A 22,530-nucleotide genomic window follows, 5' to 3' on the forward strand; every position below is an offset into this window, starting at 1 on the left:
ATATATGTGGTCCCGTGCAGATGTACGTTTCATGTAGGCGTATCGTTATAGACGTGCATATAGGTAAGTACAAATGTAAAGTAACAAGACAGTATTAGGTTGAGTCTTAGGTTTAAAGATTTGTAACATCAGAAATGTTGACATTTATGCGCAAGAGCTTGACTCATTTGACAAAAGGAAATTAAAAGACACATAATTAAATTAGATAAAAATGTTTCTTGCAATTAAAATCTCAAAACTTCAACTTTAATACCATTTAATGATTTTTAAGGCCTAAAATTTATTTAAAAAATTACGGACCGGCAGACACTGCGTTTGTGCACCTATGATTTTCAAGGACTTTTCAGCTTTATTGCCCAGATTAAAACATTTTTAGAAAAGTAATCAAATGTAATAAGTTACATTACTTTGATGTAGTAATTAAAATACTTACGTTACATTTTTAATAGCATAACTAGTAATCTGTAATAGGGGTGTGCCACAATATCTTGTTCACAATACTGGTATAATTTTTAATATCACATGAAAAACTCTAATACTGTGATACTCGCAATATTTTGACTTGTTGACAAACTGACGCCATACTGTTACCTACGGCAACAACGGGCATGGCTGAAAGTGAAAGTATTACTGACTCTGCGGTGGCTGCAAAAAGAGGAGCAGCTTCAGTAGAGTGCAATAAATTGTGGCGTCCTGAATGTTTTATGAACAGCCCCGGACTCTTTCAGCGAGTTACTGCTCAGAGGGAACTCATTCAGCGGCTCCTCTGGCAGCAGCACAGCGTCTCTCCCTCTCCTCCCTTGCAGTGCGCACGGGAGTCGGTGTTGTCAAGTGGTTTTGTCATAAACTTTTTTTTTTTGCATTTCTGTGTTATTGACAAGCAATAAACATAACATAATAACATATTCAATCTAAATTCTAAGTAAATTCTAAATTTTGCTTCATTTCAGTTCCACTTTTATGTTTGGGAGGTACCGTGTGAAGCACGACAGCAAACAGGGAAACATTTTGGCTGTCATGAAAGATCAAACCAGCCAGTTAAAAACCACAAGGCAAGTGCAGCGGCAACACACACACAGTGACTGGACTCGTTATGATCACATGACTCAGCCCTCTCGCCCTCGCTGGGTAACGCACAGAACAAACACACACTGTGAGGACGACACCTGACAACAGAAACCAGTTGTTCCATCCCAATCTGCTCTGGCGGGCAGCTGGAGATAAAAATGTGGAGCTTGATCCAAAAATCCTCATTAGAGCGCTGTCAGCGGGGTGAGAGTCTGCCGCTGTGACTCAGACTCCAGGCAGATAATGAAGACTCAAAGCTCAATTTGGGAGACAAATTTCTCCCTGACTGTATGTCCTGTGATCTGTGGTATTATTAGACCGCACTGTTGGACTCTATCAGGCACACAGGCGACAAACTGCATCTTGTTCTCAGTTTGCAACTTGCAAAAGTGCTGCAAATGACCATCAAATTAAGCAAAATCATCTCTGCTACCCCACTTCCTCCTCCTCCTGCCCTGCAGCATTAAAAACATCCCCTTTCTTTTACAGGCTGCAGGTTGGCCTGAACATTGCTGCTATCAGCACGGAGCCTCCAGTAAGATGCTGTCCGAATGCCAGAAGCAGCCACTTAATGAACAAGCGTGGAAACTGTGACTAAGCTCTGTACGTCTCTGCCTGTGCTGGGAGTGAATGCACACTCTGCTTCCCCGCCTTGACCACCCACATAGGAAGGGAGTCAACACATTCACATAATTGTAGCCTCATTCACATCATAGTTTATTCTTCACGGAGAGGAAATGGCTCGCAGATTCGTTAGGTGCGGCTCCCTACCTTTAACATCATGTAAACAGGCTCGTTTAGGCAAAGCGAGGAGTGACACAAAAGAGAAGGGGCTTTCATGTTGGGCTGGGAACATTCTGTTTTGTTTTGTTTTTTTTTCATAACCATACAGCTGAAACATCTTTGCGGTTGACAGTCAGACCAGCACGGAAATGAACAGAGATACAGATGTGAGTCCATGAGGTGCCAGAGCGTGACAGGTTCCTACCTCTTCCTTCAGCAAACATCTGAGGTTTTGATATGAAAAGAAATTTCATGTCCTCTGCTCAATGCAAGACTGAAATCTAAGTTTTAAACAATTAAGCTCAAACAGCCACCTCAATATTCAGACAGCGAGCGGGATTCACACCCACAAACACACAGGAAAGAGCTGCTGTGCCACATCAGGGAGTGTTCACTACACACCAGCGTAACTGTGCAGTTTAACAGCACTTTCATGAAGGAGGGCTGCAGTCGCTACATGACTAGCGAGTTTGCCTGTGGTGCTGCAAATGAGGCCTGTGTGCACCCTCTGTTTCGAGTGTTTCCTTAGAAACCAAGTGTTGTCTTCTCATAGCAACAACATCACAATTGCTTTCACCACAGGAAACATCAAAGAGGAAATTCTGTTAGTGAAATCACCTTGCAGGAGACGACGGGCTCAACTAGCCCACGAGTCCGCAACCGCTGAGAGGATAAATGTTTCCATCGAGATCCGTGCCTACCCCCGGATGCTTTCAGAGACGCTGTCTCCTTGATGATAACATTGTGGCACAGCGCGAGCCTCGCATGTGGAAGAGATCACTAATCTACGAGGGACCATGCCTTCTTATCAATCTGCTGCTTCTGCACAAGAAACAAGGCGAACGCAATTTTGAAGTTGGTGATAATCTTCACATGAAAGATTAACTGAAAATATTTCTGATAGGAGGTTTTTTTTTCTTAAGGTCAAAGCCAGCAGAGGAAAAGCATGCAGCAAGTTGAGTCTCCCACAATGGGATTAGGCTGGCACGAACATGAACTGGGTCTTGTAGTCAAAACATAAGCAAAGTATTAAGTCCAGAGTTCCCCTCATTTTCTCCCTCCAATAACCGGAGTCTAATCTGCTCAATGTGAGGTGCTCCTGATAAAAACTTTCTTTGTGCCTCTCTAGGAGCCATTACATTGAAACGTGTTAAATAATAAACTGTCTGTTAAATTCTCCAGTTTGACTTAAAGGAATAGTTCAACATTTTGGGAAATGCTTGTGTGAATTTTTTTGTCCTTTGATATACATTTTTGGATCTTCTGAAAATATTGAGGTGACATGAACATTTTCTCAAAATTAATGGAATTATATTGAGTATTTTTCTAATGTTATTGACATCTATGTTTTAAGGGTCCTCAGATTTGATGACTAGATTACTGAGGCAGCTCTTTTGTGTGTATATATAAACATTAAACTATGGTAATGCTGCTCATTTGTCTGGTGAAGTTCTGAAGGACAGAAAGGTTACTAGAATAAAATAAAAATTCTAGCAATAAGTGGGACAGTGTGCAGGAGCTCTTCTCTTTGTCCTAAGGAAATATTTATTTGAAAATTGGTTGAATTGCCTTTAGCTCTTATGCTCCAAGCTGCTGGAACATCCCACACCATCCATCGGCCTTAAAAACTAAACTGAATACATTCCTTTTTTAGCCACCTTTTAGTAGTCTGGATGAGTTAATTATTATATTATCTTATTGGGTGCTGGGTGGCCTGCTGACCATTTATTAATTCACAGTGAAAATAAATGGATTCACGCTGGGTATTTTTTTGTACTTTGAAGGTAAATAGCGTGCCAAAGGGCATAAAAATAGGGATCGTTTATTTTGAAAAATGCCAGGGGGGAGGCACCTGGACCACCGTGGCGTGGTCTAAGTGACCCCCCCGTGGCATCTTAGGAACGTGTACACCTAAACTGCGCGGGGTGCTGCAACTGAGCAAAGATGAGTGATGACAACAAACACTGAAAGGTTGAAAACAGGAGAGCAATTTATCATATATACTGTTAAAAATCATTACTGTTAGTTTACGTTGAGTATCCCTGCTTTACACCTGTGGTTCCCAGTTGGTGGGCTGCAGGTCCATTCAGAATGGACCGCAAGGGACTCACCAACGTGTCAAATTTGAAAAAAGACACTTTATTATTAAGTTCAGTGAATCTTTAGCACAGAGCTTTTATTTTGAAGTGAGGTTTCCTGCTGTAGAGTGAGTGACTAACTCACACCAACAGCAAACTAGCTCGACAACATGGCCAAACACAAGTATGATGCCGATTATATTAAACTGTGTGGACCCAGAACTAAAGACTAAGGAGGAATCTGGACCCTGTGGCTGGACCAGTTGGGAACCACTGCTTTACACTATCCACATCATGTTTGAGACAGCAGCTTCCAAGGTAGCCTACATGTTGTGCAACACATTGTGTTTCCACTTGGAATAAAGGGTGAAATACAAATAATGTTTTTCTTGCTCACAAATGATTCCTTTCAGGGAAATTCTTCAGCGTACAGAGAGGAGCAGAGCAGAGGAGATAAACAGCATGTGACCATAAATTAGAGCTGATTTAATCATGAATGATTCACCTGGGCACAAACTGACAAGCTTGGTTATGTTATTAAAAATATCTATTGCCCATCCACCTCAGTGCTGCAGTTATTCTTTCTCCTTTTCTTATTTCAAATAGCCGACCCTTGCTCTCAGGTTGAAGATAAAAACACCATTGTGCCTGTATGAGCTGTAAAAGGACACATTCCATGTTTGTCACGACAGGATTAAACTGAAAAGAGGAAGAGAGAGAGAGAGAGAGAGAGAGAGAGAGAGAGAGAGAGAGAGGAAAAACAACCAAAACCGAAGTTAAGAACATTAAATCTCCATGAAGGACAATACACTACCGCAGCCGTGGGTAATCTTTGTAACACACTACTTTTCTAAACTGCCTCGAAATCCCTTTTCCCTTCCAGCGCTCCTGTTACGAGATAAGTACAAAACAAACTAATTTGTTCATGTTGTAGTTCGCCTGAGCCTTTTAGTATCCTGTGAATTATACTCTCAGGGGAGCATGTCAGATGTAATTCAATAACAAAGCTCGGCTCTAGTGTTTTTGTCTCCCTCTAATTTGTTTAGAGGCCAATAGAAAAGGCTGGGAAAGCTACTATCCACGACGCTTGTCCTTTTCCGGATATTAATTAAGCCACTGATGCATCCCACATCCTGCGAACTACATTTGGAAAGCTGACTTCATGTAAGTGTTGAATATACAAATGCCCACACATTCCAGTTAAAGAACAAAGTTGTGCAAACTGTAGATCAGAGCATCTCACATGTGGAACTTGTGGTTGTAAAAATGGGAGGTTTTTTGTGTCATGCTCGTCATCCTCACACTTGGACAGAATTTTCTCACAAATGTCTGACCACAAACAGGCATCTCAATCTTATTGACTTTAGAAATGGCTCATCAAAAAACACTGTGCAAAGCTTAAAGGGGCAGTTCAAACAAAATAAAAATATACATATAATATACCTCTTTGATTTAATTATATTTATATCCATTATTTTTCATTTTTTTGCCAAATCCATTTCATTGGTAAACTATGAAACAGTAAAAATCACCGAGACTGTAGGAGCTGCTGTAGGAACTACTTTCGTTCTACACCCACCGACGATATCACTGTGCAAAAGGAAGTGTGCATCTACTGCTGGCTCACCTAGCACCGCTAAGCTAGCTAACGTTTACATCTGGTGTTGTCACAACCATGACTAAAATCATGATCCAGTTACTCAAGATAATCCACAGACTTGTTGTGAGCAGTTTCATGTAGAAACTATTTTCTTTCTACCGAGCTACACGTGCACATTACCAGGCAAAAGAAAGCGTGCATCTACTGCTAGCTCACCTAGCACCACTGAGCTAACTAACATTACAGCTAAGCCAAAGTGGATGCCATTAATGTTTACATTTTTTGCTGTCACAAGCCTCTCGTCCATGAGTAGATACACACTGCCGTCTGCATGGTGATAAGCTCTTTACTCGCTAAGGTTTAACTGCACTTACAGTAACGAGCACAGTTGCCGTCAACTTTAGAAATTTTTGAGTTATTTTCACTTTGTTTCCACTGCAGTGTCTATGCTGTTGACTGACTTTATTCCATGTCGTATGGGTGTGTGTATGTGGAGGAGGTCAACCCTCACTTAGAGCACAATGTTAAAAAGTACCAATAAAAGAACCGATAACGTCAGAGCTTATCAATACCATGGTCTTTGATAATTTAGCCCTGGGGCTAGTTTACTACTGGATTTCAGTGCCCATCTGTTAAGGTCTGTGGATTATCTTGAGTAACCGGGTCATGATTTTAGGCAGGAACAAGAGCACAAGATGTAAATGTTACCTAGCTCAGTGGTGCTAAATGAGCTAGCAGTAGATGCACACTTCCTTTGCGCTGTGATATCGTTGGTGGGTGTAGAAAGAAAATAGTTCCTACCTTAAACTGCTCACAACAAGGTCTATGGATTATCTTGAGTAACCAGGTCATGATTTCTGAAAAGAGACATTGCTGTTGAGTTTTTCAAATTATTATTATTATTTTCTGGTGCTTTGAGCACCACAAACAGTGCCATCTAGTTCCCTTACTTGCAAGAGAAGGTAGATATCTCTATGTCTGATACTTCCAACATCGGCAACTCACATCAAAACAATCTAGATTGATAAATAGCACTACAGGTAAGAGGAAAAAATATGTATTTTTCATTTTAGGGGTGAACTGTCCCTTTAAGCCATGAAAGACGAGATGATAACTTTGACAGGAATCTGCCCCCTTTATAAAATCACTCCTGAGATTAACGTGGAGGTGAAACCCAGTGATGTAATGCCATTTGACACAAATATGAGGACCTCCACAGAGATAATGGGCATTTAAAAACCCCTTGTTCCAAAGTTCAGTTTCTTTAGACCATCCAAGCTGAGGAGTTGAGATTATAAACCAACACAGTGTAAGGTTAAACAGCAAAGCTCGTGGTAATCGAAATGTCAGATGCATTACGCCTGCACCGTCCTCCGTTTATTTCATGCTCTCACTGTACAAAGGGAATTCCTTCTCCTCCTCCATTAATCCTGCACAAGTTGGCTCAGTAATCCCCTGAGCTCTATAAGAGCAGAGGGACAGTGCGATGTTGGAGGCTAAACAACAGCTTGTGCCACTTTCACAAGGGGCCAGACTGAAACTGAGAGCGAGCTAAATGATCACTAAAGATAAGCGCCAGTTTCTCAGCTCTCCGTCTCTGGGGCCTGAACATCTGTTTACGTTGGAGGGTCAACTGAGAGCAGGAACAAAAACGGTCTTTGGATGGAAGAAGTGCATAAAGCGAACACTATTTCAAGATTACATTTAGAGTGACTATAAACATTTAAGACCGCACGATTTAAAGAGCTTTCAAACAAAGGCCCCGTCTTCCTCCTCTGCCGAACATCAGGTCATAACATCCTCAGTGTAGAGGCGTAAGGACATTTTCAAGATTGAAGAGACTCGGGAGGAGCACTCAAACAGGCCAGAGATGTCAGGCTGAGCGTAGGCCATTTCCTGCATGTCGTCTGAAGTGAGGTGGCATCACTCACACTGACAGTTACACAAAAGATTGAGACACACCTCAAACTTACACCCCACACCAAACAACCATCCGTCCTTTTTCCTGACAACATGTTTCCTCTCCTCTCATCAACTGCACAGACACATGCAGCTGTTTCCAGCTTTGCACGATAACGGCTACATGGTTTTTGGACTGGGTTTAAAAAGTTAGAGGCTGTTACAACTTCTTATCTGAGGGGTTGAAGCCATTCTGTTGTGATAAATGTTGAAATGAGGATCTAGTTCTTATAATACATCCTTGGTTTTTAGCTGGTTGTTGTTAGCTAGCATGTTGTTAGCATTCTTATAGAGACAAAAGGACATGCTTTGTTGCTTAGAAGCAGTAGCTGAGGAAGAAGCTCCTATTCAATGGCTGCACACCAGTATTGTTCGATATTCGTCTTATTGACTGCCATGGCCTTTCAGCATCTGAACACAGATCTTCCTCAGGACGCTGTCGGGACAAAAGGACACAGTAAACTCACCATTGTGGCATCAGGAAAAACGCCCCCTACTGTTTCCCTGATAATGTTACACTGTAAACAACACATTTGCCTTGACATTGGCAGGAGGGGAGCTAGACGGTTTGTTGTTTTGTTGAGGATTTTCAATTGAATCTAATTCAGCATTTTTTAATGCTTCCATGAATGTGAGATGATGTCACCAATATGCAAATGAGCATATAATGTCATCTCGAAGCTTTTAGCTAGTGCTAGCTACTTTTTTTGACAAGAGCTGCAACACCGGCCGGTGATAGCAACATGCTAGTTAGCTTAACATGCTAGCTGGTGATGTGAGATACAGACGAGAGTATACTGTAACTACTTTAGAGGGCTGTGTTGAGTGAGTGCATATTTTACCACATGTACTGATAACTAGTTCCACTTTAATCCCACCGTTCTGAGTTCCTTAAATGCATCAGCCTCATTCATACCCTACCACTTAAGCCAGGCTACTGACCAAGGCAGTAAATATGCACGGAGTCTGCATGTGCAGGCGTCCAGGATTTACAATGTCCACATGCAATCAGAGTGATTGGTGGTCATGAACTTGTCAATCAGAGCTCTGTTGTGTAAGGGGAAGGGCACAGTTAAGTTATCAGCATTGGTGTTACATGTAAGGCTGCAGGTAACCTTTTTCATGTCAAAATGACTTTTTTTAAAGCATTTAAGCTGTTGTATTGACAACAAAAAGTGGTAGCGTCATTTTTTTAACATAACACAAGCACATCACCTGACTAAACTAGAACTTAGGGATGCACCGAATATTCGGTAACCGAATATATTCGGCCGAATATTGCAAAAAAACACAAATTCGGTATTCGGTGGAATAAGTTAAAAGCAAGGCCAAATAATAGTGGCATGTTTTGATAACGCAATCAAACAGCATGCCATGATGGGCGGAGTAAAATGTCGGCAGTGTGGCGATCCGCCCGTCACCGCACTCGCATTTGCGACTAAAAATAGTTTTGAGCGAGCAAAATAGGCTTAAATCATTCAGCACGCTGTGCAAGCAGCCTACAGATTTCAACCAGCAGCAGAAACGAAAGGCGAATCCCACCGATTGTGGGTTGAACGGGGGTCACAGACACAGACAGTATGTATTCCTGTCAAACACGGCGGCCATCGGCTTACTGGCGACGGAGAAGTCGGCTCCCATAATATCCTCTTCTTGGCGTGTGGACTGCCCAGAAGTACCTGAACAGCCGAGCCAGCTGAACACAGGTATGTGACGTGTCAGAGGAGAAACAAGCCGTTCACGGCCCACGAACCTCACCGCACTTTAGGGACTGTTCTTTACTTATGAAGGGGAGGAGGGTGGCTGGTTGATTCTTATTTTATTTATTTATTTTATTTTGATCCCCCCTATGTTCATCACTCATAGATGCTGTTTTTGAGTCAGTTGAGTAAGTCAGTAAGTAATTTATTCCATTGAAATATCATTGATGTATTATAGAAAAGTGATTTATCTTTTTATGAATGACAAAAGGCACATCTGCCTCATTTTCGCTGTGGTATCATGATACTACTCAGAACCGTGATACTTTCACTGATATCGTACCGTGGGTCCCAATTTTGGTATCGTGACAACACTAATCTGGAGGGGGTTCATCTGCAAAAACTAATGAAAAACTAAACAATGATATTCGGTATTCTGTACTTGGTATTCGGCCAAGCGTTTAATATTATTCGGCTTCGGCCACAAATTTTCATTTTGGTGCATCCCTACTAGAACTAGAACATATGAATGAATTTTTCATCTCTAAAAAAAAAAATATGTGCTGTGCAGCTGTGTGTGGGTGTGTGGTTGAACACGTTGGTCTGTGGGTTTATTTTAAAGGTCAGTACTTTTTATGTATTACCTGTTTACCAGCATGTGTCCCATTTCCCATGACTCACAACCTGCTGCCATGAAAAAGTGCATTTAGATATCAGGTCATTCATAAATAAGATGCTGCTCAAATAACTGCCCACTTTATCTGCTTATAACAAAGTGAAACTCTGCCCCTGCGTGACGTTATCATCAGCTATGATCATAGTGATCAGTTTATCTAATTCAGTTCTTCAACAATAAATACCAAGGAACTGGTTGTACAGTATGTGTAAAGTTTTGTCTACTCAAATGTCTTTTTTATTTTACTTTTTTCCGCTGTCACATCTGATCTCAATCTCAAAGTCATTTGTCTTCAGGCACTCTGAGAGGAACTGATGAAACTCTTATCTTCCATTTCTCAAACAATATCTAACTGAAGAGCCACTTCCTCCTTCCCTCGCTATCTTTGGACGACACTACTGACACCCTAATCCTGCAGACTCACCGTGACTCCCTGATGATGTGAACCAGTGAACAACAGGCAGAGACAAACTCGCCGAAAGGAAATGAGCTACTCTAAACGGATAAATCCCCTTACTGAGATTATATACGATTGACTTTCAATTCTGTACACATTCAGAGTGATACGATATCCAAACACATGATCAGAGCATGACATCAGGTTTCAGCAGATAGCTGTTGTGTAAACTCAGCCCCCCTCTCACACCTGCAGGATTAATCATAAACAGATAAAAGTCCTGCAAAAGTCGCCTCTAAGGTGAAGTCTATTTTGATGAGGTTACGGAGGATATTAGCGGCTACCAAATCTGCAGTGATCCATAAGTAAGTACTAACGGCATTAGACACCTGAGTGGCTTTTAGTATCAGCGTCAACATCAGTTGTCATGGAAAACATTGTTCGCAGTGAGAGGAGGAAGTCTTACTGGGTAAAAATATCTTAAGAATCTTAAATGTTTGAACCACTTTGCATTTAACTGCATTAATGTTAATTTAATTTAGCTTTTCTGTCCTGTGACAAACAGAAACACACTGTTTTCAGTGCCACAGTTATTTTTTTCAGTCAATCCAACAGATTTTTAATGTTTTTTTTAATTTATATTTTTCTGATTATCGATGGAGTCTGCTGATTTTTTTCTCGGTTATTTTGTCTATAAAATGGAAAAAAATGTGAAAAATATCTGCTTTAATTTCCCACAGACAAAAGCAATGTACTCAAATTGCTTCATTATTTATTATTTATTAAATCTTCACAGTTGTGTGGCTGAAAAATGACAAATAAATTTCTAAAAATAGTTCCACATTTCTCTGCTGATTGACTTTTGATTATAAATTTATTAAAAAAAAAAAATAAAGAAAAAGAAAACAAATAAACACTGAGGTGTTTTGTTGGTCAGCTGTACCCTATAGTAACCCTGTTGGCTCTACACAGCCATGACCTAAATAACAAGCCAAAGCTTAAAGTAGGCTCTCAACTCACATTGAAATGCCATTACATCAGGATCATCCTGCTTTAACTTCCGCTTACGTCAAATCATCTAAAATTTGAAACCATCCCTCGGCACATGTCCGGCTGCGATCCGACACAAAACCTTCTCGTCTTGTCGACCTCTAACCTTCACCTCAGCACACGAGTGTGAGAGCACGTCCACTGAAGCCAAATGGACGCTGTATAAAAAAAAGTGCAGCTTAAGGACATGTTTAAAACTATTAGCATTTTGACCCTGAGGATGAAGCAGCGGGGTTTACTGCAGAGCGTTGACCGGGCAGCGTCCAGCCGGCACACCGGCTTCTCAGCGGCCCTCTTCACCCTCGGCACCCTGTCACGTTAAGCTGAGCTCTGGCTCAATCTAAGCCTCAGAGAGGTCACAGCCTGAAATGGGAGGTCAACGTGGGGCCTCGCTGAAGGCCTCACTACCTGATATTTAGACTCCTGATGTGAGTCTAGACTGCTGATAACCAAGATGATTTATTTACAGGTACTTTCACTGAGTCTCCTGTACATGCAGTGTGAGTTTTACTGCAACATCTCCTGTAATCTGACACAAAACACACCACTGTTTTAAACAGACGCCACTTTGTCACTTCCTAATGTCAGACACACGGAGCTTGTTATGACTATAAATATTATTTGGGAAATGCCACTTCAGGTAACATTCAATGCAGCGCTACACCACAAATTTTTCATTTAATATCAAACTTTTTTAAACAGATAAGAAACCTGTCCTAAAACACTTTTGTAGATTTATTTTAACTGGTGTGAATATGTTATATCCTTAAAAATGCACTATATATTTTATGGATAAAAAAAACCCCCCACAAAAAATGTAATATATATCTAATATAATTATTTTAGTAGCACATTAAAATACGAAAATTAAACAAACATCTGTTTATTAGAGCTAAAATTATTAGTTGGTTAATAAATTAGTCGACTGAGAGAAAATTCATCAGCAGCTTTTTATATTATTGTTTCAGTAATACACATTTTTTTGTAAACATTTACTCTTTCCAGTGAGGATTTGCTGTTTTTTTCTGTTTCATATAACTGAATATTTTTGGGTCTAGACTGTCTGTCATACTAAACCAGACTTTTGAAGACACTGCCTTGGACTTTTATTTCATTTATTAATTGACAATGCAAATATTTGCTTGTGTATTACATTGTTTTATTATATTCATACTCACTGCTTTATATCAAAGGTAAAAAACAGTAAATGCTGACTGAAGATCTGCTGTGCCCAACATATCTCTGTCCTCTTTTATAATTCAGGCACTGCGACAACTGAGCTGCCACATCCCATGACTCTTTGGATGACAATACAGAGAAAAATCACTTAAGTAAAACACACTGCAGTGGGATGGAAAAGAAAAAAAAAAGGTTTTTATCAAGCGAGATACACGGCAAAGCTGGAACAGTGAGGCCCTGTCGTGGAAATAAATGCGCTTTCTTTTTAATCTAGAAAAAAAACCAACATCCGGTCCTCTTGCGTTATATAAGACAGAGTGAATCCGTCATATTAAACTTTGGGAAAAGAGCAAACTCTGTATGTGTGTGTGAGTGTGTGTGTGTGTGTGTGTGTGTGTGTGTTCATATCCTGTGTGTGTCTCCTTATGAGTAAATATTAGAGGGTAACACTAAAGAAAGTCAACAGACAAGACGTGAGGGAAATTAAAAAACTGGAAAGACTGTTTAAAAAGCATCTCGTCTATATCAACACTCGTATCATGTGTACAAGCTCACATCATCCTGAGAAGAGTCTTAAAGGTACAGAAGCCTTGAGAGGATATTGAGAAAATAAAATTATGGTAATCCATTTTCTCCGTCCACTCTAAACACAATATGACGTCAACTGAAAGATGGATTAAGAATAAACACTGCACTATAAAGGCATAATTCAAAAAAAAGCATCCACTTCTATATCATAAATATCAGTGTAAGTGTGGGTTTTCTCTGGATACTCCAGCTTCCTCCCACAGTCCAAAAACATGCAGGTTAACTGGTGACTCTAAATTGCCCGTAGGTGTGAATGTGAGCGTGAATGGTTGTCTGTCTCTATGTGTCAGCCCTGTGATAGTCTGGTGACCTGTCCAGTGTGTACCCTGCCTCTCGCCCAGTGTCAGCTGGGATAGGCTCCAGCCCCTCTGTGACCCCCAACAGAATAAGCGGTTACGTAAAATTAATGAACGAATGAATAATTACCATATTAACGTAAATTCCTAAAAATTAAAATGCATCCAAAGTGCCTATTCAGTTGTGTATAGCTCTCATTAAATGTACAAAATTATCCTTCTCCATTAGCAAATGTCCAAATATCACATTCATGACTTTTTTTTCTTCCTTAAATCTTTATTGGTACAACATCCCATTTATAAAGAATGAAGTGACCTCGTTATCATGAGTAAGTAATGTTATCTATGCAATTCCACTTAAGCTAGGTTGTAGCTGTTGGTTAGGCATGAACAGTATGTTTTTCATTTGCTAGCTAGTGGGCTAACAGTTAATGTTAGTAGCTATCGCTTGCACTAACGGCAGATTAAAATATATTTCTAGCCAAAAGAAAGACACGACAGTAATGTTTGCATAACATGCAAAAACACAGTATCAGTATCCTGTGTTTAGATTTCATGGAGAAACGAAAAACTCCTATTTAGAACATGGCATAGTGGTGCACTTCAGCCTCTTGTGGCAGAAATAGGTATTACAACAACAACAACAACAACAACAACAACAACAACACTTAGAAAATGATCCGGACAAAACAAAAAAAATCACCTGACAAAACTTTTTTTCCCATCTGTTTTAAACATGTAAAAAAAAGAAGAAATTTTAACAATCTAGATCAGACTAGGGTTGCCATGATAGCAGATTTTCACTAAACAAATATTGAGGCCCAAAAAGATCATGATAACAATACAATAACAATATCTATGGAAAATATGGAGATAAAAACTGCTTTCAGTCAAATTCATCTTGACCTTTGTTTACTGTTTGTTTTGTCTCTTTTTATGGCAAATGAATGACACTCAAAATACGAGTGCAGGAAGGTGGAGAGAGAGTCTGTGACCATAACTGTACAAAATCATATTAGAAGAGCGATTACAACTAACAGAGAAAAGGCAATGAGATGGCATCGAGGGAGGGAGACAAAGAGAGAATGGAAAGAAATGGAAATGATTTAAAAGATGTTGAATTATTTACATGATATTGTCATGTGCATATTATTAACATATTAATATTACTGATTGTTGAATTTCATTTAGCTGCTTCAGTTTAAGGGTCCTAGTAGTGTGTCTGCTGACGGTGAGCCAGCATGCTCACAATATAATACACTGGAGCCATCGTTAATGTTATTAGTAACACCTGTGTCAAAATGTCTGCTGTGAAAAAGGCCAAAAATAATTAAAATCACCTGTGTGGGTGAACCATGGCTTTACCTTTGGGCCTCTATAAAGGGCTGAGACACATGGTAATTTCATAAAATAGATACTGTAGGCTTATAGTAGCTTATATTTCCAGTGGTAAATATATATTTTTATTGAATACACTGCTGTAAAATGTTGGTTTATTGTTGCTTACCCTACTTTTCAAGTCAAACAAATGCGACATGTATTTGTGTAGTGCTGCTCTGTGTGCCTGTAATCAGGTTCTTGTTCTCCCTTGTAGGTCGGAGGCATTAGGCTCCTTTAACCTGACATGCAGTAACTTAATCTTTGAGTCCAATTAACCTTGTGTCTTCACACTAACTATTCCAGGAAGCAGTAAAAGCCCTCATTAACCTAAATGACATCAGAATTAGTTTGCTCTAAAACTGAAAGTCCATTTGTTTTTTGTTTCACGTCCCAGACACTTAAATCCACAGTCCTAATTAATGACATGATCTTCAATGTTAGTAACCACACAGTAAAATGCTTTTTAATGTGAATCAATGCTGACGGCTCTGTTCTGTGCAAGGCTAGCGCTTTTCAAATATTACAGTAATTGCAAGCTGTGACTGCTGTTACAATAATAATGACGGTCTCTCTGTGCCATAAGATTACATAAACCGACTGGGCATTTTTTCAAACGGGGCAGTGATGTGATGCTAGAAGCCAACCGCCAGCTCTGTGAGCACCGGGTCAGCAGAGGAGGGACAGAGACGGAGACAGAGGGGGAAAGAAGGGCGGAGAGACGGTGGGTAGGAGTAAATGTAACAGAGCAAAGCCTTGTCATTCTGCCCCGCTACAGTGATCTGTTTGTAATCCTGCCTCAGATGTTTGCTCGGAGCCGAGACGGAGCTACCCACAGTTCCCATTGTTGGGCAGTCGTGTGGTAGGATGAAGGCACGGAGGAGAAAGGGCAAAAGACCAGAGCGTATACGTCTCTCTGATGGAGAGCCGCAGCTGCTCTATTGAAGACGAGGAGCATGGAGAGGTTTGGGACTCTTCGACAGCAGCTGGTAACAGCTTCTTCAGCAGGTGGCTTGGCCTAATTATCAGGATAGAGATGCCAACAGCCTGTTTCCCTCCTTTCTCCAGGACACATGTGAGAAGCAGGCGCACAATATATATGGACGATTGTACAACGCCATGTCCGCCACCAATTATAATGGACCACTAATTGCGTGGCATCCTGAGGAAGAGGAGACTCGATGGGGGAGGACACATGTGGGAGGTGTTGGGAGGAATAAAAAAGTTGACTGAGAAGTAGAGAGCCATGGCAGTGGAAGATATGACCTTAAAAAAACAGATGAATATTTTTTTGAGTGTGTATCACAACATGTCAAGTAAGCAAAATCACTAAAATAATCACACTGATGCGGCTAAGTGATTCGTCGAGTTTAATTATCAATGATGACTTTGGTTTCCAAAGATTATGAAAACAAGATAACCAAAGATAAAACAATTATTGGGCCACTTTCTGTTTCGCAATGATGGCCTTGTTTTTTGTCTTTTCTTTCTCTTTCTTTTACAGCACTTTTTCACCCCTCCCTAAAAGCTCTAACTCACTCTCAGCCAGGCTGTGGCATGTTTAGATTTTAAGAAGCTCAATAAATGCATGTTTCCAAAGTCAGTCATGTTAAATAATCATGATTATGTTGGTGAAGATTCTCAGTCATCCAGGTTCTTGAAGACGTTTCACCTCTCATCCAAGAGGGTGAAGGCCAAAGTGAAGAAGCCTCTTGGGTGAGAGGTGAAACATCTTCAAGAAACTCAAGCAAGTCCAGCTGCCTCAACAAAGCACTTAAGATAATCATGATTACATGAGTACAAATGTCAGCTTAAAGAGAACAAACTGCCATCAGCCAAGACTTTCACTTAGATCCTTTGACAACTTATTAATGGTTCATCGTTAAAGCTGTAGTTGGTAACTTTTAAGTAACTTCGTCATACTCCTCAAATTGCTTCAAGGAGGCCTTACGGCACATGAACGGAGTCTCTTACACAGCTGTCAATCACTGCTCATGAACTGTGGTCAAACTAGGCAGCGGCAAAATCCTGTGACTGCATTGTCTATTTCTCACCTGAAATGTTTTCATTAACATATTTTAGAGAAAGTTGGTCTGGCCAGTGGGCATTGCTTGGTACTGCTGTAGACCCTTTCCAACAGGGAACTGCCCATTGTTCCGACAGCCCATTGGTCCGACATCCCATTGTTCCGACTATATTGAACCCATTGTTCCGAAGTCCGTTCCGAAATCATCATGATGCCCTGAGGTTAAGGTCTGGTTAGGTTTAGGCACAAAAACCACTTGGTTAGGGTCAGGAAAAGATCATGGTGTGGGTTAAAATGAAAAAGTGGCAAACACATAAGCCGTGAGCCTGCTTCGCCTCAAGCCTTTCCCAGCTGACCCAGAGCCGGTCGCGGCGCACCATCAAGGCAGAAATACGCCCGCCGGGAGCCGTTCAGCACAGTGGACAGTCGGACTAATGGGATGTCGAACCAATGGGCTGTCGGACCAATGACATGGACCCTTTCCAACATGGCAGTCGAGTCACAAATGTTCTCATTTTACAGCTGAACAGTACACTAAAATATGTTGTCTTGTTGTATGTTGTACCTGAAGGTTTTGTGCATCGATCTTAGCTAATAACAAGTTGTAAAGCATATTGAATCAGATCTTAAATGGAAACCAGCACGTGAACCCCAAAGACAGCAGATCAGACAAAACTCCCCACACATGTAAATGGAAAAGATACTTTTGGAACTTGCTTTGGAGACAAAAAAAAAATTGTAATACAAATGTGATTCCACTTAAATTTAATGAATATTACTGAGTTATCCCTGAGCCCCACAGAACCATCAATCAAAAACTGAGCATTTATATTGTACAACCAAAATCTGACCTACAATTTGAGGTTTGATATCACTCTAAATCAAGCTGCATTGTACCAGAAAAAACTTTTAACTGTTACCAAACACAAGAAGAAAGAAATAACGTCACTTTTGTTTACGTTGATTAAATAAAAGTTGACTGAATCAAACAGTTAATTATAATTACTGGCCACCTATTGATCAGAGCCCATTTAATTAGGCACTGTTATCCCTCATGCTCCGCCATCAGTGATATGGGGATTAAGTGCTGAACATGCTTCTGAGTAATCCTAGGAGCCCAGAGAGCAACCACTTACACACCACTCAATCAATGAGGCTTGGGATTTGTGGTGAAGCCACGAGCGCAGCGTGAATTTGTATTTCCTGAGCAAAGTCCTTGTCCAAGGTCAGGTCTTGCCGCACACTTTAACTGCTCATGTTTCAGAGCAGTTACGTGTGTTGAGAGTCCAGCCACCATTTGTGTGATTTTTAAAGTGGTTCGAAGATGAGGGAGAGCAGAGTGACAGCTGCATCCTACACAGCAGGACTGAGCATCTCAATCCAATAGTGAAAAAAAAAAAAAAATACAGCCTAACAACCGTCCGTTTCTGTGGCAACGGCTTGCTGATGCTGCTGTGTTTATGATCTGTCTCCTCCCACCCCTTATCCCCACGCTCCTCCCCCAGTGGATGACAAAAAAAAATCCCCTTTTTAATCAGCAGTGACAGAGCCTGACCCAGATTGCCTCGAGACGGCTGCACGGTGGCATGGTGAGGTTTACTGAGGCCACTGATGGAGAGGAAAAGGTGCCACGAGCACGTTTAGGCGAAAATCCTAGCCACAATGCAGCAGGAAGCCACATGAGGCACCTCTCAGGCTGCGGAGCCTCGTCTCCACTGCTGCAGATGGTGATCTGGTAGGAAAAAAAAAAAAAAAAAAAACACGCTCATGGCAATAGCAAGAAGCTCCAACATACGGCTCTGCAGGCTCTGGTGAGGCAGCCTGAGGGTTTCATATCTGTTATCCAACACTGATCCATTTCCTGCAGAGGTCTGACCTATTTACTGGCTTCCAAATGGACACTTTCTCAGTTTCCTCATGGTCCAGCTGAGGGATGAAAGGTGCAGCAGGCCAGAGAAGTTGGCCCATCATCAGTGGAACTTTAAAAATGATCTTAAAAGGGTCTCCAGATGTGCCACGTTGCGGCCAGTTTCATAAAAATATTTCTGACTAGTGTGCCATGCTAGACCTCTGACATTAGTCTAATGCAAGTTTCACAACAATCGCCTAAACGTTATCCACCTCACCCTCAGGCTAACTCTTCTTAATTCTGCTAGTTAGTATCAACTGGGGATTAATATTTTCCCGAAAATTAAACTTTTTCTGCATGGATTCCATAAAATTGACTGGTTTTAAGGTACAACTTCAAGGGGGAAAAAAATTGATACAGCATAGTATCGTGATATTTTTGAGCAATATCGTATCGTCACACAGTGCCAAGTATCGATTTTATTTAATCATTTAAATTCTTAATATGACAAATACAAATTAAACTTTAGGTATTCTACTAGAATAATATAATCAATAGCTTTTTAAGTCCACTAAATACATTTTGCTGCTGCAAAGATGGCTGAAGTGAGATGAATGGACTGAAAAATCTTTATCTTGTTAGATAAAACAGATGTTGACACAGTTTTCCTTTAAGGTCATAATTCACAGTTGGAGAAATGTGATAAAACGCAATATACTTCATCACAATACTCAGCACATCGCAACATACTTAAGTCGCGATAATACTGTATCATGATTTAAGTATCGTGATAATATCGTATTATAGATCCTCCAGCCTGAACTTTACTTTAGCTGCGAGTAATATGAAATGCCTAGTTCATTGCCTATGATCTGTCTGCTGATAAGAGCCTCCTGTAAGTGGGGAAACAAAATGTGTTAAAGCAAGTAATTCAGTGTTTCCAAAGTCATTTCATTAAGCTGAGACAGCTTCTTTATTCTGTTAGCATTCAGAGGCTGATGGTGCCGGCCTTCTGTTATAGTTTAGCAACACTGGATAAAGTAAATTCACACTTTTCTGTATTTTTACCTCATCATTTTCAAACATTGTGCATATATGTTGCATAACATTGTGAGCCAATACAGTTGGTTAAACATAAACTAACTACTACCTACTAACACGGCACGTTTAATGTGCAAAATGCAGATCATTTTGAGAACAGGGCAGGCCTACTACAGTCAGCGCTCTTGCATCAGAACAAAATAACAGGAGATAATAATAATTTGGAGAGCCAAAGGGAAGTCACAATTGTGCTGCTGACTTTTGCATCCCAGCCGATTCTGAGAACTGCATCCACGTGGGAGGAGACAAAGGACTTCAGTAAAGGACTGACATATTTCTATACTGATGCATATATTTCCTACGAATCTGTTTTTTGGTTAACGCCTAGTATATAACTACTATTTCCTGTTTTCCTGTCATAACATTTCTCAGGAAACAGGACATATTTTGGATGAGTTTTCCGGGGAATCCTGTTTCCCAGGATTAAACCCTCATATCTACTGTATCTCTGCTTCATGGAACAGTTTAAATGGAAATTACTTCACATATGTTCAGCTGATTCCCTCTATGTTGTGTGTAAGCTGTCAAAAACGAAACAAAATGGGGGATTTTGTAAAAACCTCGGGATGTTTATCTGATCTGATCTGACCAGCCAGACGTCCGACAGACAGGACTCTACAGACTGTGGCAAAACATACACTGGCATAATTACAGTGTCACTGCCATACTATCCCACAAAAACAGCAGATTGACTGGGGGAGGTAATTCACTTCAGAGGAGCAGCCAGATGACAAGCCCTTATGAGGCTAATACACGGGCTGACACACAGCAGAAATGTGGGGATGTGAAAATCAACCAAGTCCACGCCCCTCTGAGGTTAATTTAACACTATGAGATAGCTGTGCATGCCCGCCCCATCAGATTCCTATCAGAGCGACATGTAAACAAACAGCTCTTGTCATCTGCAAACAGTGGCTGGTGAAAAATCTGAAATTATTAACAGCAGATAAATTTGCTCTGTACGTTCAGCCTCATCACCAGGCAGGACTGAGCGATGACCTCATTAGATTCAAGGAAGGACAGCAGATTGAAATCAAATAACTTTCTCTGCTCAGATTTAATGAAACTTTAACTTGGGGCAGCCACTAATCAATCACAATGACTTTCTATTTACCAAAACGGGAGCATTGTGAGGTGTTGCAGTGTCCTGCTGCTCTGCATTACGTCAGCCCTGTTCCTTTCTGACTTCTTTACATGATACTCAGAGTATTTGGGATAATTACTGATTAGCTCCCAGACAGCAGCAGCCTGTTGTTGACCAGTTGGATACGAGATAATCTCATGTTTAGAGCCCTCTCTACCCTCTAGGACCAGCCCAAGATAACCAAGTGGGGGGCGGCTGCTGTGCCCGGGCCTGCAGCAGAACGCAGAGTTAATGTCTGTGGGTCGTTTAGCTCGTAGCACAGCAGCCTGCCCTGTCACACATGGCCCACACAGTTCATTACAGTGATGCAGAGGAGCAGCGGCTGCCTGATGAACGTTTCCTGCGACGCCGTTTATCATCTTGAGATAAAACACACTGGTGTTGCTAGGCAAACTCAGCACGCAGCTTATGGCAGGGACGGAAAAACCCATTTAGAATCTAATCCTTCAAGATGACATTAACATGCGCCGAGTTTAAGTAGCTTATATAAACACCCTACTGCAGCAACTGTTTGGAGTCAGAGCATTTTAGCAGGAATGTTGACAAGTCTCTCGAGGATCCATGCGAGACCTTTGTCACTGCGACGACTGCAATCGGTTTTTCCTAACAGACCTGGAGCTAAATTTATCACTGCAGAGCTGAAGTGAACACAAAATGCTGAAATACGCCATTAGAAAATTGCTAGAATATGTGAAAAGGAATAAACTATGGCTGTGGTGAGAAGAAGAGCAAAGGCCTGAAAATGAAGTACAAACCAGTGGTTGGCAGAGAAATACAGAGATATAAAAGGCAAATTATTTTATGCTGTCGCTCTCCAGGTAGAGGCGGTTATCTTGTCTCAGGCCACAACGGGGAAAAAAGGACCTTTGTGTTTCCCCACAGCCAGTCTGTCAGTCCTAGTTTGGTAGTCTGGCTGAGAGAGAGAGAGAAAGAGAGAGCATGTCTGCTGCAGTCGCTCTGACAGGCTTGCACTCAATACTCTCGGCTGTTGTGCCGCTGCACACTGTGACTGCTATCTGACATTGGTGCATGAAGTCAACTGAAATCACAATTAGTCATCCCCTGGCTCTATGCAATCAAAAACCATGTGAAAGTGGTTTTAAACTCTACTGCTGATGTGTATCTATTATTGAAATGAAGAAAAAAGTCCTTTGGGGAAACATCCAAAATGCTCTTCAGCATCAAGCCTCTGACTGGGTGGGCTGGTGTACACATTAGCTTGAGAGCTAAACACCGAGACACAATGTAAACACACAAAGTCAAAGTTAAAAGTCATAAAGGTTTCGTTAGCAGTGCTATTGAAGAACAAAGGCCACAATGTTTAGCATCTAAACAAACTGACGCTGACTGACAGTGGCAGCTATGTTTCTGAGCTGTTCAGTGTGCCACACATAGATTTATAATAATACCTAGATACCAGATGCCAATCATTCCAGTGGAGTTGCTCCCCTGCTGCCTGCGACTTCCTGCTTGGCTAAAAGACTACACATTGTGATGATGTCATGGATTTTTAGAGTGCTTTACTTGGCTTGAGGAAAGTTTTACAAATATAAAACCTCCATGGATTGAAACTCATAATAAAAAGAGTCATAACTGACCTTGTTTGCCACTTGAGGTATCCTGTCAACAGTTTTACAGACATCTATTTTACAAAGCTGG

The 22,530-nt window shown here is 41.0% G+C and overlaps 1 protein-coding gene across 1 annotated transcript in view; it reads right to left on the minus strand.

The window, feature by feature from the left end:
- The window catches only part of slco3a1a (solute carrier organic anion transporter family member 3A1a), a 54,197-nt gene that overhangs the window by 13,213 nt on the left and 18,454 nt on the right, over positions 1 to 22,530 (minus strand). The window lies entirely within an intron of this gene.

The sequence above is a fragment of the Epinephelus fuscoguttatus genome, linkage group LG4, assembly GCF_011397635.1.
Source record: "Epinephelus fuscoguttatus linkage group LG4, E.fuscoguttatus.final_Chr_v1".
In the NCBI taxonomy this organism is placed as follows: Eukaryota; Metazoa; Chordata; class Actinopteri; order Perciformes; family Serranidae; genus Epinephelus; species Epinephelus fuscoguttatus.